General features: G+C 37.2%; 1 protein-coding gene, 1 long non-coding RNA gene and 1 pseudogene across 3 annotated transcripts in view; 2 read left to right on the top strand and 1 right to left on the bottom strand.

Annotated features, from left to right (window-relative positions):
* Positions 1-3,332: 3,332 nt before the first annotated feature.
* Positions 3,333-19,280, top strand: part of LOC140504915 (ecto-ADP-ribosyltransferase 5-like) — a 36,462-nt gene continuing 20,514 nt past the window's right edge. Inside the window, exons 1-2 of one of the 2 annotated variants that reach the window (XM_072610330.1) lie at positions 3,333-3,443; positions 5,163-5,250. The gene's annotated coding sequence lies outside the window, so the exon portion shown is untranslated. The remainder of the gene's footprint in view (positions 3,444-5,162; positions 5,251-19,280) is intronic. The other variant, XM_072610329.1, reaches the window with a different exon arrangement.
* The window catches only part of LOC140504917 (uncharacterized), a 99,256-nt gene continuing 87,389 nt past the window's right edge, over positions 7,414-19,280 (bottom strand). Inside the window, exon 5 of the long non-coding RNA XR_011967282.1 lies at positions 7,414-7,597. This is a non-coding gene — a long non-coding RNA (uncharacterized lncRNA). The remainder of the gene's footprint in view (positions 7,598-19,280) is intronic.
* LOC140504916 (elongin-C pseudogene) lies at positions 7,632-11,957 on the top strand (annotated as a pseudogene).

Raw genomic sequence — 19,280 nt, 5'->3', positions numbered from 1 at the left:
GCACTAGCAGAGCAAAGCTTGAAGGTCACAATGGAGAGGGGACACTCCTCACAATATCTCATTGGAAAAACAATTGGCCTGAAAAATAGATCCAGGAAATATAATTTAAAAATTATTGGACTTCCTGAAAGCCATGATTTTAAAAAAATAGCCTAGAAATCATCTTTCAAGAAATTATCAAGGAAAATTAGTAAAATAGAAATTGAAAGAATCTTCTGATCACCTCCTGAAAGAGATTCAAAAATGAAAACTACCAGGAATATTATAGCCAAATTCCAGAGTTCCAAGGTCAAGGAGAAAATATTGCAAGCAGACAGAAAGAAACAATTCAAGTACTGTGGAGCCACAGTCAGGTGGACATGAGATTTAGCAGCTTCTATACTAAAGGTTTGGAGGGCTTGGTATATGATATTCTAGGGGGTAAAGGATCTAGGATTACAACAAAAAATCACATACCCAGCAAAACTGAATATAATCCTTCAGGAGAAAATGGGTATTCAAAGGGACAGAAGACTTTCAAGCATTTTTGACGAAAAGACCAGAGCTGAATAGAAAATTTATCTTTCAAATATATGACTCAAGAGAAGTATAAAAAGGGAAATAAAAAGGGAAATCATAAGGGACTTAATAATTTTAAACTTCCTATATGAGAAAATGATATTTGTAACTCCTAAGACCTTTCTCATTATTGGGGAAGTTAAATGGAGTGTGTGTGTGTGTGTAGATATATATATAGATATATAAATACACATAGGAGGCACAGGCATGAGTTGAATATGAAGGGATGATATCTAAAAAATAAAATTAAAGAGTGAAAGAAATATGTGCTAAGAGAAAGAGAAAAGGAGAGGTTGAATAGGATAAATTATCTCACATAAAAAGGGCAAAAAAGAACTTTTACAGTAGAGGGGAAGAGGGGGAGGTGAGAGGGAGTGAGTGACCATATTTTTATCAGAATTGCCTCAAAGAAGGAACAACATACATATTTAACTGGGTAAAGAGATATCTTGCTCTACAGGAAAGTAGGAGTGGAAGGCAATAAGGGAAGGGTGGGGTTGATAGAAGGGAGAAAGTGATAACAGGGGGAAGGCGTAGTCAGCTTTCACAACATGACTATTATGGATATATTTTGCATGACTACACATATATAACCTATATTGAATTGCTTGCCTTCTCAATGGGGTGGGGGAGAGAAAGGAAGGGAGAGAATTTAGAACTCAAAGTTTTAAAAATGAATATTAAAAATTCTTTTTTACATGTAACTGGGGGAAAATAAAAATGTAAATAAAAGTTAAAAATAAATCTTCATCAGTTCCTCATTACTTCTAAGCTGAAACAAATTCCTTAGGAAGGCATCTAAAGCCCTCCACATTGTAGGTCTAGTCTACCTTTCAAGACTCTTTTCACACTACTCTGAGCTTGGTGATGAGAAGCAGAATAATGAGGTAAATAAAGAGGCAGCCTTGGACCCAGGAAGAGTTGGGATACAGTCCTATCTCTAAAACAAACTGGCTGTGTGAACTTGGGGAAATGGAATCACCACTCAATGCTCTAGGCAACTCCAAGACTAAGTTGCAGAGAAGATGTTGACCTGAATTGGTGGTAGGAACTTTATTCAGGAGTTCCATATAGCAGCAAAATCAGGTTCTGTCTCTATCCCCAAGTATGGTATCTTGAAAAGAGCACTGAGTTTGGAATCTGAAGATCTGACTTCAAATCCATTGAATTGTGCCATTTTGTAAAGCAAGGAGAAGTCACTTATCCTCAGTTAGATAAGCCCAATTCCTCATCTATAAAATAAGGAAATTGAACTAGATGAGCCCTAAGATCCCACACAGTTGAAAATCTTATTATCCCACTCATGAACTTCATCTTCTAGTCAAACTAGACTGCTAACCATTTCTTGAACTCGGCAGTATATCCCCTCTAACCAACTAGATCTATTATTATTATCATGTAAGCTTTTTCAGAGCAGGAATTCTCTTGCATTCCTATTTGAATCTCTAATATTTAGTACAGTCCTTTGTATTGAGAAAATCAAATTGATTCTGATTCCATTTTGTAATTGATTGCCTATGCCATGTCTTTGAATTAAGTTCAGAAGTTCAGCTTTCCTCTCTGAGGTAAGTTGTTCCATAAATCACCTTAAGTCACAGAACTACATTATCTCAACACATCTTACTGCCCATTTGACTTTAAGGGAGATCTGGTATCTCACCAACAATCCTTGCAAGATGTACGTGAGCAACAGGAAGTCTGTTATCTCTGCAGTGCTGGCTGTCCTTCAAGAAACTCTGAACTATTATCTCTGTGACTAACTAACCACACAGGTGGGCACCACCAATGAGTTTTCCATACCAACAAGATGGAAAAAGGAGTTGTTGCTTGTCCTGCATTCTTGCCTTGCATCCAATGATACTGTTTTCCATTATCTATGACACTTCCAACTTTGTTACCAATCGTAGTTTTATGCTTCCTGTTCCTTGTTCTCTTGTACTTCCCAAGGTATAGAAATGCTAATTATTCTTGTTTTGTGGTCTTCTGACTGACAGAGAAGACAAGAGATCCCTTTGATGGGTAATTGCTAGCCTTGCCAACAAATTACATGTGCTCAAAGCTGTCTGCTTCAGTCTACCTTAATTATCTAATGTAACAATATATGGTATGAACTTGAGTGCTTATTCGTTCATTCATCCATTTTGATTGGCACATTATGCTCAACATTCCCAACAATCAAATCATCTTCCACAAATCAGAACTCATCACCTTTCCCCAGAAAGCTGCTTTTCCTATTTTCTCTGTTTCTATTCTCCAAGTCACATGATGACTGCTTGAATAGGGAGTGACAAAGGGAGATGAAGAATCCAAGAGAATGCCAAGGTTTTAAACTTGGCTTCCTAGGAGGAAGATGGCTGCAAGGAACCTCTGAGTCTGGAACTCAGGATAACAATGACATTATTAAAAGTAGGGGAGAATTAGAGGAGTGAGCGTGATTTGGGGAGAACTCATATTTTCATGTTAAAAAATGTCACATCCAAGGAATCAAGGGGTCAACATTGTGAAAATGTAGTAACATGTGACACCAGGACAGAAGATGGAGAGTTTTCTGCACAGGGAGATGGTCAAAATTTATTAAGTGTAGAAGACAAATCTGAACTAGAGACAAGGAACTGAAATAAAAGGGGAACCTTTCACCTTCTTTCTACTGATTCTGAAATCCAAATTGTTCCTTTATTTCTTAAATCTCCCCTAACCTCACCCATATTAATTCTGAAACTAAAAGTAGATTCTTAGCTTCAGTTAAAAGGAAGCAAAATCTGCCTTTCTCCTCACTCAGTGTGGGACACAGGGCAGCTCTAAGATCCTTTTCCTCTTACTCCCTTTGTAAAACTGATCACTTCCCAATATACAAGAGCCCTACAGGATCTTTCCATAGAAAACAGGTAAGCAAAACCATAGAATACAGTCTTTTCCATTATCAGCATAAGTGATATGTGTTCAGGGTTTTTTTGCTTCAATAGAAAAGAAGTATGTTTTGGCCTCAAACGTGTAGAGGCAACACTAGTCATTGATTTTTACCTGAAGTCTGTTGTGAAAGAAATGATGCTCCATTTTCCCTTGATTTTTTTAATTATATGACCTTTTATACAGGGTTTCCAAAGAGTCTTTTGGTCCACTCCATACTTAGACTGCTAATACATTTGGAATTTATTAGATAATAATATAAGATACTATTATAATACTAATTATTATAATAATAATATAAGATACTATTATAAGATACTAGTCCTGATTCCCATCAAACTGCTTTCCATGTTTCCAAGAAGCTTTTGTTCCCCCCCTCAAAAAAGAGTCCCTCACTGAGAAATCTCCCTTTCTGAGTTTCTCAAAGAAAAGAGAGGGGGCTGTATTCCTTTTCTTCTAGGTTTTGCTGATTTCAACGAACTCACCAATCAACTTTTCCTTTTTTTTAACTGGTAGTTTTAATAATTACTACTTTGTAAAACAACAGGCTCCTTTCATTCCTGTTACTTTAATTTCCTCTCTTTTTAATTCTGGACTTAATCATTAACTAAGAAAACATTGCAATGTAAAAAAGATTGAGTCATATAAGAAATTATAAACTTCTTTTATGCACAGCTTGCTTTTGCATACATATACATATATGCATGTACAAATGTGTGTGTATAGATGTATAGATGTATACACACACACATATGCATTAAATTAAAGAACAAGGTAGTAACTTGGCTGTTCTATTTTTTTGTGTGTGTCTCCTTTAGTGTTGTTTTCTGTACATTTAAAGAAAATGTTTTCTGGTGCTTCTTTTGATATTTATTCCCATCCATTAACCCACCAAGCCAACCCAACGCTGCCCAAGTACAAATCATCTGTTGCAACAAGTACTTATAGTCTAGCAAAACAAATTAAAAATTGGCCATGTCTGAGAAAGTAATCCTCATTCTGCATCTCAGGTCTAACACATTGCAGCCAACAGGTGACAGGTACACTTTATCACTCTTTTGAGGTTCCTCTTGTTTGATTCTTTGAAACAATTTCTTTGAGATCTTGGATGTGAGACCTTTATTAGAGAAGCTTTATTGGAGAAACTTTATAGGTTTTTTTTCCTCACCTGCTTCCCATCTAATCATATCTATATTGTACTGGTTTGTGCAAAATCTTTTTTTAAAAATTTTGTGTAATCAGAATTGCCTATTTAATAGTGTGTTCCTCTTTGCTGATTGTTTAGTCATCAATGTTTCTTCTATCCATAGTTCTGAAAGATAATTTCTTTCTTGTTCTTCAAATTTGTTTATGGTTTGACCTTAATGTCTAGGTTATGTATCCAATCAAAACTTATCTTAGTTTATGATTAAAAATATTGGGGTAAACCTAATTTCTACCAGACTACTGTCCAGTTTTCCTATCAGTTTTTGTCAAATAGTGAGTTCCTTCCTCTGGGTCTACACTTTCAGAGTTTTTAACACATATGACTATAATTTGTGAAACACATTTTCTGCATCTATCAATATATATTTTTATTGTTTTGTTGGCTTATGTGATTCACTGTCTTGTTTTCTTAAAGTTAATCTGTCTTTATATTTCTGATATAAATCTAATTTTGGCAAATTGATTATTTTTTAATATATTGCTATCTTCAGAGAAGAGTTCCTCCTAGGAAGAACAGTCATGGAAATCCCTCAAATCATCTCTTCCACAAGCACAAAATCTGATCAACCATCAAACAAGGTTAGAAAAAACTCCCTTTCCCCACTCTTGTCCAGGTGAAGCAAAAGTCAGTCTCCAGATCTCCTCCAATGTCAATCCTTCCCATTCTCTTCATTTAAAAGAACTTCATATATATAACCAGTTCCAATAATGCTAACTGATGGATAAAGAATGGGTAAAATGAGAAGACATTGAATTTGGAGTTTCAGAACCTCAGGTGTTACCCCACTTCTACCATATCACTGTTCCCAAAGCCCTCATCTAAGAAGTGAGATGATTGTTCCAGACACTTACCATTCTAGACATTTACCAATTAAGCTATCAAACATTTATTTTATAGAACTGGAAAAAATAATAACAAAATTAATCTGGAAGAACAAGGAGATGAAGGGAATCAATGAAAAAAAAGTGAAGGAAGGTGGTCTCAACATACCATATCTCAAACTGTATTATAAAGCAGTAATTGTCAAAAACAATCTGGTACTAGCTAAGAAATAGAGTGGTGGATCAGTAGAATAAATTAAGTACAAATTACATTATAGTAAATGACCATGATAACCCCAAAGATCCAAGCTTTTGGAACAAAGACTTATTATCTGACAACAACTTCTGGGGAAACTGGAAAACAGTATTGCATAAACTAGATATAGATCAACATCTCATATAATATACCAAGATAAGGTCAAAATGGGTACATGATTTACACATAAAGGGTGATACCATAAATAAATTAGGAAAGCATGGAATAGTTTATCTGTCAGATCTATGGATAAGTGAAGAATTTAGAACCAAAGAAGATACAGAGAATGTTACAAAATCCAAGGTTCCTTTTCTTTCTATCCATGAATCCATCTAATTTTATCCACTCCCCACTCCACGTGGATACTACAAAAAAGAATTCTTAACCTTTTTTGTGTCATGGATCTCATAAACAAATTTGTAAATGAATAAAAGAAAACATACAAGATTACAAAGGAAACTAATTATGTTGAAATAGCGGTCATAAAAATTTTTAATTTTTAAAATTTAATTAATTAATTAATTTAAATAAATTAAATTAAATTCAGGGGCCCAGATTAAGAAACTCTTCTCACAATAATACTATCCCCTCGAATGACCTCTCGTGTTTTTCGTGAGCCTCAGATAAAGTGAAGTTTTTCAAGGGGAAGTGCTTGTACATCAATTTTGTTCATCCCAGTTATAAATGTGTTTCTGGACAACACTTCCTCTGCCAGAGAGTCAGACAACAAGCATTTGTTAAGCACTTATTGTGTGCCAAATTCTGTGCTAAGAGCTGGAAACATAAATATAAGTAAAAAAAGAAAGACAGTCCCTTTCCTCAAGGGGCTTACATTGGAATGCAGGAACCCATGTCCCACTGCATTGCTTGGATGAGCTTCAACTGTGATATTCTGTTTTAAGAAATATGAATTCGACTGCCCTTCACTCTTCTCTTTCCCTCCTCAAACAAACAAACCCATTTGTTTGATCATCCTTGTGAAAAGTTGTCCCTAAATGTTCTCTACTTGTTCTCTTAATGGTCATCAGATTAAGTGACAGTTCCTACAAAACAATTACTTTGTCTAGACCTGGAAGCATGTAAACAACGATTTAACTACTTAGGTTTTTACTGGTATTTAACCTGTTTACTTTCCTAAATTTCACTTTTCAAAGTGAAATTCTCTATTATAGACCTGACCATGTCACACCATTCCCTCTCAACAAATTCCAGTGGCTCTCAATCACCTCCACAATCAAATATAAAATCCCATTTGACATCCAAAGCCCTTGATAACCTGTGCCACCCCTCCACCTTTCCAGTCTTCTTACACCTTAAACTCCTTCATCCTCTCTCTCCTCCTACCACCCCCCTACACTTGTGCCTTGTGATCCAGTGACACCAGCTTAACGTGCTATTCCTCATCTCCCAAATCCAGGCATTTTCGCTGACTGTGCCTCATGGCTGTAATGCTCTTTCTCCTCACATCTGCCTCATGGCTTTCCTAGCCTCCCTCAAGTTCTAGCTAAAATTCAGCCTTCTACAGGAAGGTTCCTAATTCCCCTCATTCTAGTGCCTTCTCTCTGTTGATTATCTCCAACATAGCCTGTATATAGTTTCTGTGTACCTGGTCATTTGTACATTGTCTCCCCTATCACTTAACACAGTGACCAGCACCGAGCAAGCAGCTTAATAAATTTTTATTGAAATGATTACTTTCATTGCCCAAGAAGACACTCAATGGCTGAGGCCTGGGGTGGCGGGTTAGGGGATGGTTCTGGGAGCAGAGGGCTGTGGCGGTGATCTAGGACCAAGCTGCAGAGACTGCAGAACTGATAAGATGTTTCACTAAAACTCCACAGATGTTTCCTGTGAAAACAAAATATAATTTCATAAGTTAATGATGGATGGTGAAGAGAAAACATAATGTGGGTGTGAGGGCCCAGATGTGAAACTGATATCTTCTGGTGGTCATGAATTTATTGAAAAAGGGAGCATACTTTAATATCAGGGAACAATAAAAGCCATGTTAAGTGACCAAAGTTAGTTTGCTGAAAATGAATTCAATAAGGTAAATTTTTAGAGAAATTCCATCACATGTTATCAAAAGTATAAATGGATTTTATCTACAAGTTTCACTACACTAACAGCTCTACAGAGATTCCTGAATTCCCAGTTGCACCTGGAATTGCGCTAGAATTGCTGATGCCTGCAAACTTTCTAGAATCAGGGATGGGGAACCTGTGGCCTCAAGGCCACATGTAATCCCCTAGGTTCTCAAGTGCAGCCATTCAACTGAATCCAAACTTCACAGAACAAATTCCTTTAATAAAAGGATTGTTCTGTAAAACTTGGACTCAGCCAAAAGGTCTCACCCAGGGACCCAGAGGGCCACATGTGACCTTAAGATCCCAGGTTCCCCACCCCTGTCTAGATTGTTAAATAAAATAAATTATTTATAAGCTGTTAATTTTGGGGTATTTAATACCTGTAGCTCAGTTAGTAACTTTTTCATATAACATGTTGAATGTGTTTTGGGTGGGGAGGGAGAAGGGTTGAACGCCATAAAGTTCAGTGCAAAACAGACAACTTCAGACCTTTCTTTTACATAGCAGAGTCTAAACTTGTTTTGTGACTTAAATAAGGACATTTTTACACAATGAGAAACAAACACATATACCAGTTAGTAAATGACTATCCCTTACCCTTTGGATGAGGTTTTAAATATTAGAGCAATGATTATAGTTAAGTACTGAAAATTGGGCAAATACTACGGGTTTATACTGGCTAAGTATTTTTAGGGGTTTAGATTGGTTTTGGACAAGTAAGGGTTAACTTGAAACTACCAAACCATAGCTCTCTAGCATTATTAGTTGTACAACTATTTCGTATTGTCAACTTCTGTTTCTAATTATGGATTGGCCGAAATATTATTTTTAATAACTTGAATATGTAAGAACTCATTTTATAGGTCTTTTGAGAAATCACTGTCATGCTGTCATATTAAAGTGTATCTGCTTATCTCTTTCTGTAGCACAACTTAAGTAGTATCTTTCTTTTAAGACCATTATGGAAAATTGTTAGGTATAGCTTTTGTAGTAGCAAATTTCTAAGAACTTTTGACAAGCTGTCAATAAATAATTCCATATTAGATAGCTTTGGCTCTGAAAACTTAGGGATATAATATATTTTTTGAACAATCCAAAGTATTGTACTTATTCATCTGGCTAAGAAAGTTTCCTTTGTAATTTACTTTTCACTTACTACACTGGTAAAAACATTATTTAAAAGTATTAAAATAAGATCATGGCAAAATTTACCCAACCTCCCTCTCACCCTCCAAAAAGAGAAAAACCTAGACTTGTACCCAAAACAGCAATCAAAATGATCTTTATGGGACTTACTACATGGTAAGAGCCTGGCATAGGCGCTTTAATGGTTTGTGGGTTCAGTTTTATTGATGGTCAAATCATGACTTCTTCGTATACAGTGGCTCTATAGAGAACATTGTTGCCATTAAGGCACAAAGCCTATACCATACAAGGGTAATATCCTTTCATGACTACCCTAAGCTAAAAATAAATATTGCTTTAACCTTATGAAGGACAAATAAAAACTTTTGTCTGGACATCTCATTTCTAAGTGTAGAATCAAGAACATGAAGGTTAATTTCAGTTTCCTACTTTACAAACAGCAGACAATTAGTTATACAAATGTAAATTTAAATAAGCTGGAGAAGGAAACAGAAAACCACTTAGGTATCTTTGCCAAGAAAATTCCAAATGGGTTCATGAAAAGTCTAATGCAACTATATGATGTGTAAAAAGTTTGAGAGACATAGTTTCTGGGTGATTCATCATTTTATTAATCATGCTAGCAGATAATTAATAAAATGGATCTGTGCCACTCTCAAATACCAAAAACCCCTCATGGAACTCACTCAACGTTTATATGCCCTTGAAAGGATGGGTATTCCTGAGGGTGGCAATCAACTTATTAACAAATAATGAAAGAATGAATATTACAATGAGAGGCAAATCTATTCTAATAAGGAGGAGGATGTGACTGATTTTGTGATTTACTTCCAGGCCATCCTCAGCCTTGGGCTATCTAGACAATGATTTACCTCCTACCCAAGCCTGAGTAGAACACAATGGACTGAATTCATCTTAGCTTAAATTCTTTGTAAGATTCACTAGTTGGGTGGGGCAAGAACTCCTCCTAGATAAGATAAGTCTAGGTGAAGTAAGTTTTTGGGAAAGGACAGAGATTTCCTTTAAAAAGGAAATAACCCTGGATTTCCCCAATAATTGTTTATTTAATAATCATTTCTCTCAACTGACATGACTCAACAACAGCAAATTAAATATAGATGACTAGCTTCTTTTGATTCACTCCCCAAATTACCAAGAAAAAAGAACTTATCAGCAAATCTAAATCTAAATTGCTCTTAATCTTGATTGGAAGTAGTTGCTATAAATGTTTTAGTTAATTCCTTAAGATAAACTCTGGTTCACATACACAGTACTGAAGTATTTACTAGTATTTGCTTATCAAGTACAGGGATTTTCAGTGATACACAGTATTAACCTGAAAGCTTGGTTAAAGGAGGCAAACAGGCTAGGTGATAAATAAATTCATATTGCTTATTCTCTTAACGTTCGCTAAAGTTAGAGAACTTGTACATACAAGGAACCAGAATGTGAATTCTGACTGTTAAAAGAATGACTAGCCTTCAGTATGTTTTAGAACAATCCCAACTCAGGGTCTCTATGTCATTCAAATTTATGATCTCCACATATGTTTAACCAAATTATGAGAAAGGAATTTTCTTAGGTGAATAGGTGGTAAATACAATAAGATAAGAGAGTTGACAAAGTGTCATTGAAGTTACAACCCACGATATCTGTGTTTTCTTTACCATTACCATGACATAACATGGTATGTGTTCATAAAATATTAAGATAAGAAAAAGTCCTATTATTCAAGATAACGTCTCAGGTTAAGGGTCTCATTCCTAATGGCCATAAACAGAAAAAAAGCTTTTAATGGTGACAAAAAAAATACCAGTTATAGAAGATATGATAATCTTATAGGTCAAGATGGTAACAGAGACTACATTTCTGGTCTATCCTAGAAGGCTAACATTTTAACTCATGGCTACATTTGAAACATCACAAAATACTAAAATTGATATGTACTGTTTAATAGAATTAGAATTCAGAAAAGGAGGGATTGTGTATTCCAGAAGTAGTGCTGCATAAGGAAGAAAATATTAACTAAAAAATGAAATATTTTCTATTACATATGTAGTCTGTCCTTATTTTGAAAACCATTAAAATCTCCAGTTCACAGTTTTTATTCTCATATTGGTCTTTTCAATAAAATCCTTGTGATACCCAGAATAATTAAACATCTCTTGTTTGGTTTAATTTAAGAGATTTTAATAGTTTATATCATATTCAAATGTGTAATTATTTCTGAAATTGATATTAGCTTGTTTTTGAAAATCCATTTAAAACCCTCCCTAGTCCCTTTTCTTACACCGTAGCATCTGCAATACATAGGATTCTGTTACAAATTAAATCTTTTACAGAAAAAAAGTTTATTGACTATGATATTGAACATCAAATATCCTACACATCTGTGTTTTCTTCGAAAGAAACTTTACTCCCTTTTGCTGAAAGTCCATCTTTTTTCATTGATGGTCAAGTTTAATTTTGCTGATTATTTAAGCAATCATTCAATTAACAACCATTTATTAAATGCCTACTATGTGATAGGCACTCAGAATACAAAGACAAAACTGCAGTGGTGACCTCAAGAAACTTATATTCTGTCCCAGGAGAGAATAAGCGTGTGTGTGTGTGTGTGTGTGTGTGTGTGTGTGTGTGTGTGTGTACGTAAGAGCCAGTGTGGCTTCAGAAAGGGCCAAGAACAGTCAATATGATTTTGCTGCCTAACAACTCCAAGAGAAATGTCAGGAGCAGAACACAGTCCAGGACCAGTTTGAGACTGCCACCAGGATGCCCTGTTTGATACAGCAAACATGGCATTCCGGTTCACTAAGCTCCTGAGCTTGAGCACAGAGACTGCCACTTCACTTTCATTCGTATCAGTCTTGCTTATTTGCTCCCATTCTTCCATGTTGAAGACCCCCTTCAGAGAGCTCAAATCCAATGGTCTGCCCCCTCTTAAAGTGAATACTTAGATATATCTGATGATGCAACAAACAGCTCTGATATAGAGTCTATTCTTCAGTTCTCAGGACACCTTTATGGTTTTTACTTCTACGGAGTCCATATCTAGATGTCCAGGGCCTAAGTACTGTCTTAAGAGGCCCAACCTCCTGCAAACATGAATACCACAGCCAGTGCTCGTCCCCAGGGGCAGCATCTTCAACAAGTCTACAGTGTCTCTAGTCCTCTTTCTTGAATAGGGACGTTCCTATAGACTGAGGCACCCTTGAGTTGATTCTCAAAGGAAACTAGATATGCTAATAGTTTGTAGGGGGAGAGGGGTGTGGAAATTCCAAATATTGGGCACATCCAAAAAATGAGATTAGAAATAGTTTCTGCGAAAACACAAAGATAAGAAATAGACTCATGTCTTAGGAACAATAAAAAAGTCTGTTTCATTAGACAGTAGACTGCATGAAAGGGAAGAATCTGTAACAAGTTTTCAAGAGAAGGCTGAAGCTGGAATGTGAAGGGTTTTAAATGAAAAACAGAAGAGTTTATATTTCATACTGAAGGCAATGTGGAGCCATTAGAGGTTATTGAGCACTAAGAATAGTTAACATTTTTAATAGCACTTTAAAATCTGCAAAGCACTTTACAAACATCTCAATTCATCCTCACAACATTCCTGAGAGGTAGGTGCTATTATTTTCCCCACTTTACAGGTGGGGAAACTGAGGCCAGCATCACACATCTAGTAAGTATGTGAGGAAGGATTTTGTCTTAGGTCTTCTTCATTTCAAGTGAAAGAAGTACTATATATTCTAATTTATTTCTCATTTCTCAGTGAGGTATAAATGGAAAGAGCACTGACTGAAAAGGACCTTGATAATCCATTCTCTGACATTTACACCTATGTGACTATGGGCAAGTCATTTAACTTCTATTGGCTTCAGTTTCTTCATCTGCAAAATGAAGGGGACAGACGAGATGGCCTCTGATGTTACTTCTATCTCAAGAATTTTGATCCTATGTCTTATGATCTTAAAAGACTTGGACCTTTCCTTGGCTTATAAAAAGATTCCTACTGGATGTACGAAGAGACGTTGTCCAGTGGTAAAGTTCTAGTGCTTTGACAATAATATTTCTAGGTGTATTAAATCTGGGGTTTCGTTTTTGTTGACTATCTGTGGATTACATTGTTTACTACCTTATTTTCTGGGAATCGTACAAATTCTTCAAAGATAGTGTTCACGTTTTTTTTCAATTTCATCATTTATTTCTGGAAGATCAGTTATTTTCAGACTCTCTTGACACATTCTGTATTCAAGGTTAGTTGTCTTGACTTCTAATAATCTCACTTCTTCCTATTTGTCTTTTGCTTTGGTTCTGAAATTCTTTCAACTATTCACTATTCAAGTTCTAGTTCTAGATCTAAATCAGTTCTGCTGATTTGTTTTTCAGAAAATTTATAGTTTGGGAGAGATTTTCCATAATTTCTTATAAATCTTAGTATTATTTTTTCTTTTTTTAATTCTCTTTTGAGACCTCCAATATAGATCTGCATTCCTTCCTTTAATTATTCATTGATCTTCTCAAACACTCCGGAATTTCCTATAGTTATTCTATTATTTCTGAGGGTCTTCTTGTTGTCACAAAATTATCTTTCTTATCTGGACTTTTAATTTTTTTTTAATTTCAACTCAATTTCATTCTGCAGAATGCATCCATTATATGGTTATCTCTTTTCATTTGTTTGCTCTTTTTTATCTCCAGGTGTCCTATAAGTTTTTTTTTGAAGTTTGCCTTAAAATTAATTACTTATCCTCTCCTGTTGCTTGTTTTTATTCAGTCAGTCAATAAGCATTTATTAAGCACCTGTTATGCATCCAGGCACTGGGCTAATGCTGGGGATACAAAGAAAGGTAATAGTCCTACATCTAAAAATGATCTCAGTCTAATGGAGGAGACAACATGAAAACAATTACATACAAACAAGATGTTCATAGAATAAATCTAAAATAATCAACAGAATGAAGGTGATAGATTTAAAAGGGGTTAGGAAAGGTTTCTTGTAGAAGGTGGAATTTTAATTAGGAAGGAAATAGGCAGAGATGAGGAAGAGGAGTGTTGCAAGCTTAGGAAACAGCTAGAAAAAATGCCCAGACTTGAGAGATGGAGTGTTTTATCCATAGAACAGCCAGGACGACAGTGTCACTGGATCAAAGAGCATGTGATAGGGAGTAAGATATAAGAAGACTAGAAAAATAGAAGGAGGCTAGGTTATGAAGGACTCTGAATATTAGAGGTTCCTTGTATTTGATCCTGGAGGCAATCAGTAGGCAGCTGGGTTTATTGAGTAGCAGAATGTCCCAGACCAGTGTACACACTTGATTGTACCACCTTGAAGGAACTGAGATCTTACAGACCCCCAGAGTATACCCTACTCTTGACAAAGAACCCAAAAGTCAAGTAAGGGGTTGGGAAAATGCCCAAAAAAGGGGGGAGAAAAATAAGACTATAGAAGGTTACTTTCTTGGTGAACAGATATCTTCTCCCATCCTTTCTGATGAGGAAGAACAATGCTTACCATCACGGAAAGATATAAAAGGCAAGGCTTCTGTATCCCAAACATCTAAAATAAATATTCAATGGTCTCAGGCCATGGAAGAACTCAAAAAGGATTTTGAAAATCAAGTAAGAGAAGTGGAGGAAAAAATTGGGAGGAGAAATGAGAGAGATACAAGAAAATCATGAAAAGTGGGAAAACACCTTCTAAAGGAGACCCAAAAAAATGCTGAAGAAAATAACACTTTGAAAAATAAGCTAACTCAATTGGCAAAAGAGGTCCAAGCATGCTTTAAAAAGCAGAATTAGCCAAATGGAAAAGGAGGTTCAAAAGCTCACTGAAGAAAATAGTTTCTTTAAAAATTAGAATGGAACAGATGGAGGTTAATGACTTTATGAGAAACCAAGAAATCACAGAACAAAACCAAAAGAATGAAAAAAATGGAAGATAACATGAAATATCTCACTGGAAAAATAACTGACCTGGAAAAGAGATCCAGGAGAGACAATTTAAAAATTATGGGACTACCTGAAAGCCATGATCAAAAAAAGAGCTTAGACATCATCTTTCATGAAATTATCAAGGAAAACTGCCCTGAGATTCTAGAACCAGGGGGCAAAATAAATATTGAAAGAATCCACCAATCACCTCCTGAAAAAGATCCAAAAAGAGTAGCTCCTAGGAACATTGTAGCCAAATTCCAGAGTTCCCAGGTCAAGGAGAAAATATTGCAGGCAGCTAGAAAGAAACAATTTGAGTACTGTGGAAATACAATCAGGATAACACAAGATCTAGCAGCTTCTACATTAAGGGATCGAAGGGTGTGGAATATGATATTCCAAAAATCAAAGGAACTAGGACTAAAACCAAGAATCACCCATTCAGGAAAACTGAGTATAATACTTCAGGGGGAAAAAATGGTCTTTCAATGAAATAGAGTAGGAGAGTGACACATTCAGACCTTCACTTTAAGAAAATCTCTTTGGTTGTTGAATGGAGGATCGATTGGAGTGTGGAGAGACTTAAGGCATACAGACCCACCAGCATGATATAACAATACTCTAGGCATGAGATGATGAGGGAATGCACCAGAGTGGTAGCAACTTCAAAAGAGAGTAGGGCATGTATTCTAGAGATACTGCAAAGGTAAAATAAACAGGACTTGGCAACAGATTGAATGTGAGGGATGAGAGGTAGGGGAGAAGCCAAATATTACACCTAGGTTGTGATCCTGGGAGACTGGGAGAATAGTGTTGTCCTCAACAATAATAGGGAAAATAGGAGGCAGGGGAGGATTTGGGGGAAAGAACATGATTTCCATTTTGGACATGCTCCATTTAACATATCTCTAGTATATCCAGTTCAAGATGTGTAATAGGCAGTTGGGATTCCAGGCTGGAAATCAGCAGATAGGTTAGGACAGGATAGGTAATTTTAGAGTCATCAGCCTAGAGATGATGATTAAATCTATGGAAGCTGATGAGATCACCCAGTGAAGTAGTATAGAGGGAGAAGAGAAGAAGGACAAAGCTGTGTCCTAGATGTGGTACATAGTTGTAGCAGATGGCCGGCATCCCTACACAGCTGGGTGATGTGGCTGAAGAAAAGAGACACAGGAGGCAGGAAAAGATAGACCAGTTCTGTTTATTGATCTGAGGGTCAAGGTATTTATAGACAGAAACTGCAAGTCTACGTGAGATTCTGCTCATCTCCAGTTCCCAGAGATTTGGCCAGTCCTATTGTCTTTAAAGACTGTTAGCCTAGAGGACATCTATTTTACATATCCCTTGTTTTCTGTAGTTCCCATGTTTGTCTTACAGAGACAGCAACATCTGGGGAGGCATGGAGAGCCATTCCAGATGATGATGAGCACAGTCTCAAAGAACAGTTTCCCCAAAGGTCTTTCCTGATCTTGTCAACAGCACTCCACCCTGGCCCTCAACACATAGTGATTTAAAGGAGGATCCAACAAAGGAAACAGAGAAGGAGGGGTCAAATGGATAAGAGAACCAGGAGAGAATGATGTGCCAAAAACACAGGGAGAAGAAGGTATCAAGGAGGAGAGACTGATCAGTAGTATCAAAGACCACAGAGAGGTTGAGGAGCATGAGAGTTAAGTCCTTAAGCCCTAAGTTCAAGACCTTGGGAGTCATTACTTGGTGGGTCACAGGGCCAGAGCTCAGAGATGGGAACAGGTTCTTCATTCTTTGATTGGCTTCACTTCAATTCACAGAGAGAAAGATGTTAGTGATCATGAGCATTATCAAGGCTGGATTGATCATTGTAAGCTGCATTGTGACTTCTGACTCATAAATGACAAAAGGCAATTCTTTTGAATTCTAATGAATATTAGTGTACTCATTATACATATAATATAGATTAACATAAAAATCATAATTCCACATTCCCTCCTTTCAGTCAAGAAGGTCAGAACAACCCTTGAAGGCCAATGAGGACCATTCTTTTGAAACATGATTTTAATTTTATGTAAGAATAAGTCAGTTACAAGTTGTAGATCAAAGGAAGGTGAGAGGGAAACATACTTTAGAGTGTTTTGACCTCTATCCATAAATCTTCCACTTCTTTGTTTAAAGCACTAAAGTCTTCCTCTATTTGAGAGGATTGGTTAACATAGAAATAACATTCCTCCTCAATGATGGCTCAGGCCTCCCCTCTCTTAGCTGGTAGAGCATCCAGCACCTGATGGTTTTGCAGTATTATGAGGGCAAGTGAATCAACTTGCATTTGGAGGCTGTTGACAAGCTTCCCTGTATACTCCAGGCCAGTGTTCTGCTGAGAGGTTGCCAACAGACAGATACAGCATGCCAAAGGTGGCTGCAGTACCAGCCAGGTATCCAACAGATGCCTAGGACCACAATGGGCAGGAAAGTAAGCCTTCACTGACAATGGAGGGACAACTTTAACCAGATAGGAGCTTCAGTGGAGTTCCCTGGGAAAAGGGACAAATTGGGCACAGTGTAGACAAAAGCACAGCAGCCTTCCCAGAAGGGAGGGAAACTGTGATATAGTGTGGAACCACATAAGAACAGTCCTGTGCATGAGGGCAATTCAAGGGCAAAGGTACCAGTATCAGAAGGTAAATCCCAGGCAGAATAAGTGAAATTCATGGAACTCAGTACCTCTATGCATGGGTATTTAACCCTGATATGGTTATGGTACCACAGGCCTTTCTGGGATTCCCATACTAACCCAGAAATCACATAGATGCCTTTACAGTTGCCTTTGTTGTAGGCAAAGGTCAGAGGGCTGATACCTGATTTGATAAGGTAGGTCTCCATACTCCACATGCTATAGAAGGCTTTTACAGTGTTATAAGATGCCCCAGTCCCATTCAGGGAAATCTGTGAGTGCAGGAGCTGGCCAGAGGAATCAAATGAGGTATTAAGGAAAGCAACCCATGTGGAATTCAGAATAAAGATATACATTGCACAGAATTTAATGACCAAGGCAAGGGCCCATGTTGCCACTTATGCCCTGGACACAGAATGGAATCTGCATCTCTAGAGAGACCCCTGAGTATAATGGACCCTGTACGGAAGGGTCTGATAAGCTGGGTACCCTAAAACATGCTGTTAAATCCATTAATTCTCAGTTGACGTGCTCCTTTTCTTATGGACAGGTGTAGTGCTTGCAACTATGATAGTGTCCTGAAAATAGAGATAGAAGTACTGGTAGGGGACACTAGCTGCTCCCTTCACATAAGCTGCTGCACTATGAAGTAGACCGGGATGAGAGAGATTCTCAGTCCAGGGAGGAGCACAGGTTTTTGGAGCATGTCTCATAGGGCCAGAAAATAGCACCCTCCCATTTGGGTCATGATCCAGGCTTCTAATGAGGCAGCTAAGGCTAAAGCTTCAGGGGTTTGGGACCTTGAATAATGTGCCCAACACTCAGATAAATTGAGTGTTTTAGAGAAACCTTGTATTGGGCTCCTGAGTGGGTGGTTCGACAGGAGTAAGGTATATAAGCCTATTGAACAGAGTGAAGGGAATAGGAATAGGATAAGCATTTCAGAAAATGGTCAGAGACTGCTATAGGAGGAAGAAAGAGAGGGCTTAGCTCATAGGGGAAGGAGCTACAAACCTCAGGCCAGGTAAAGTTTCTTGGGTCAGTGGTCTGCATCTGCCGTCATCTTCTCATCCCGAGGTCTCGGGAACAGTCATCTACCCCAGACATCAGTTACTTCAGATCCTTCTTTTGAAGCACTTGCTTTGTGATAAGCATTCTTTTCTGGGCAGTGGCTGTCTCTTCTTTTGTTAGCCTAGGAGTTTATGGGGTGAAGTGAAAGTTCCATAGGGACCTGTACTATAGGAGTCACTCCCTCAGGAGTTTGAGGAGTTAAAGCTGCAATTTTCACTGTTTGGTCAACCAAGTAATTTCCACACTGTGAAGGTTGTTCTCTTGACTGTGCCCTGGAATTTTAATTACTGTTACAGTCTAGGGAAAAAGTAAATTAATAGACAGAAAACCTGTTTCTGTTTTTTAATGGGCTGTTCTGAGGAGGTAAGGAAGTCCTGATGTTTCCATCGCACCCTAAAGCCACATGACAAAGTCTCAGGTAGATAAGTGGCTGGATTGAATGTGTTCACACCAACTACAGTCTCTCCTTTCTCAGAGGTGAATAAATCAAACAGGAGAGCTAACTATACAACAATAGCTGGGGCACTGATAACTGACGCAATATCAGTAACATCTGAAGCCCACAGGTTGGAGGGAACTTAATTGAGAGCTGGATGGTCAGAAGCTGTTGAGGAAGGTGTCAGGGATAAAGGACACAAGGAAG

This window comes from Notamacropus eugenii, chromosome 5, assembly GCF_028372415.1.
Source record: "Notamacropus eugenii isolate mMacEug1 chromosome 5, mMacEug1.pri_v2, whole genome shotgun sequence".
NCBI classification, from domain to species: Eukaryota; Metazoa; Chordata; class Mammalia; order Diprotodontia; family Macropodidae; genus Notamacropus; species Notamacropus eugenii.
Note: the sequence above shows the minus strand (reverse complement) of the source record. Positions and strands in the feature narration are given on the sequence as shown.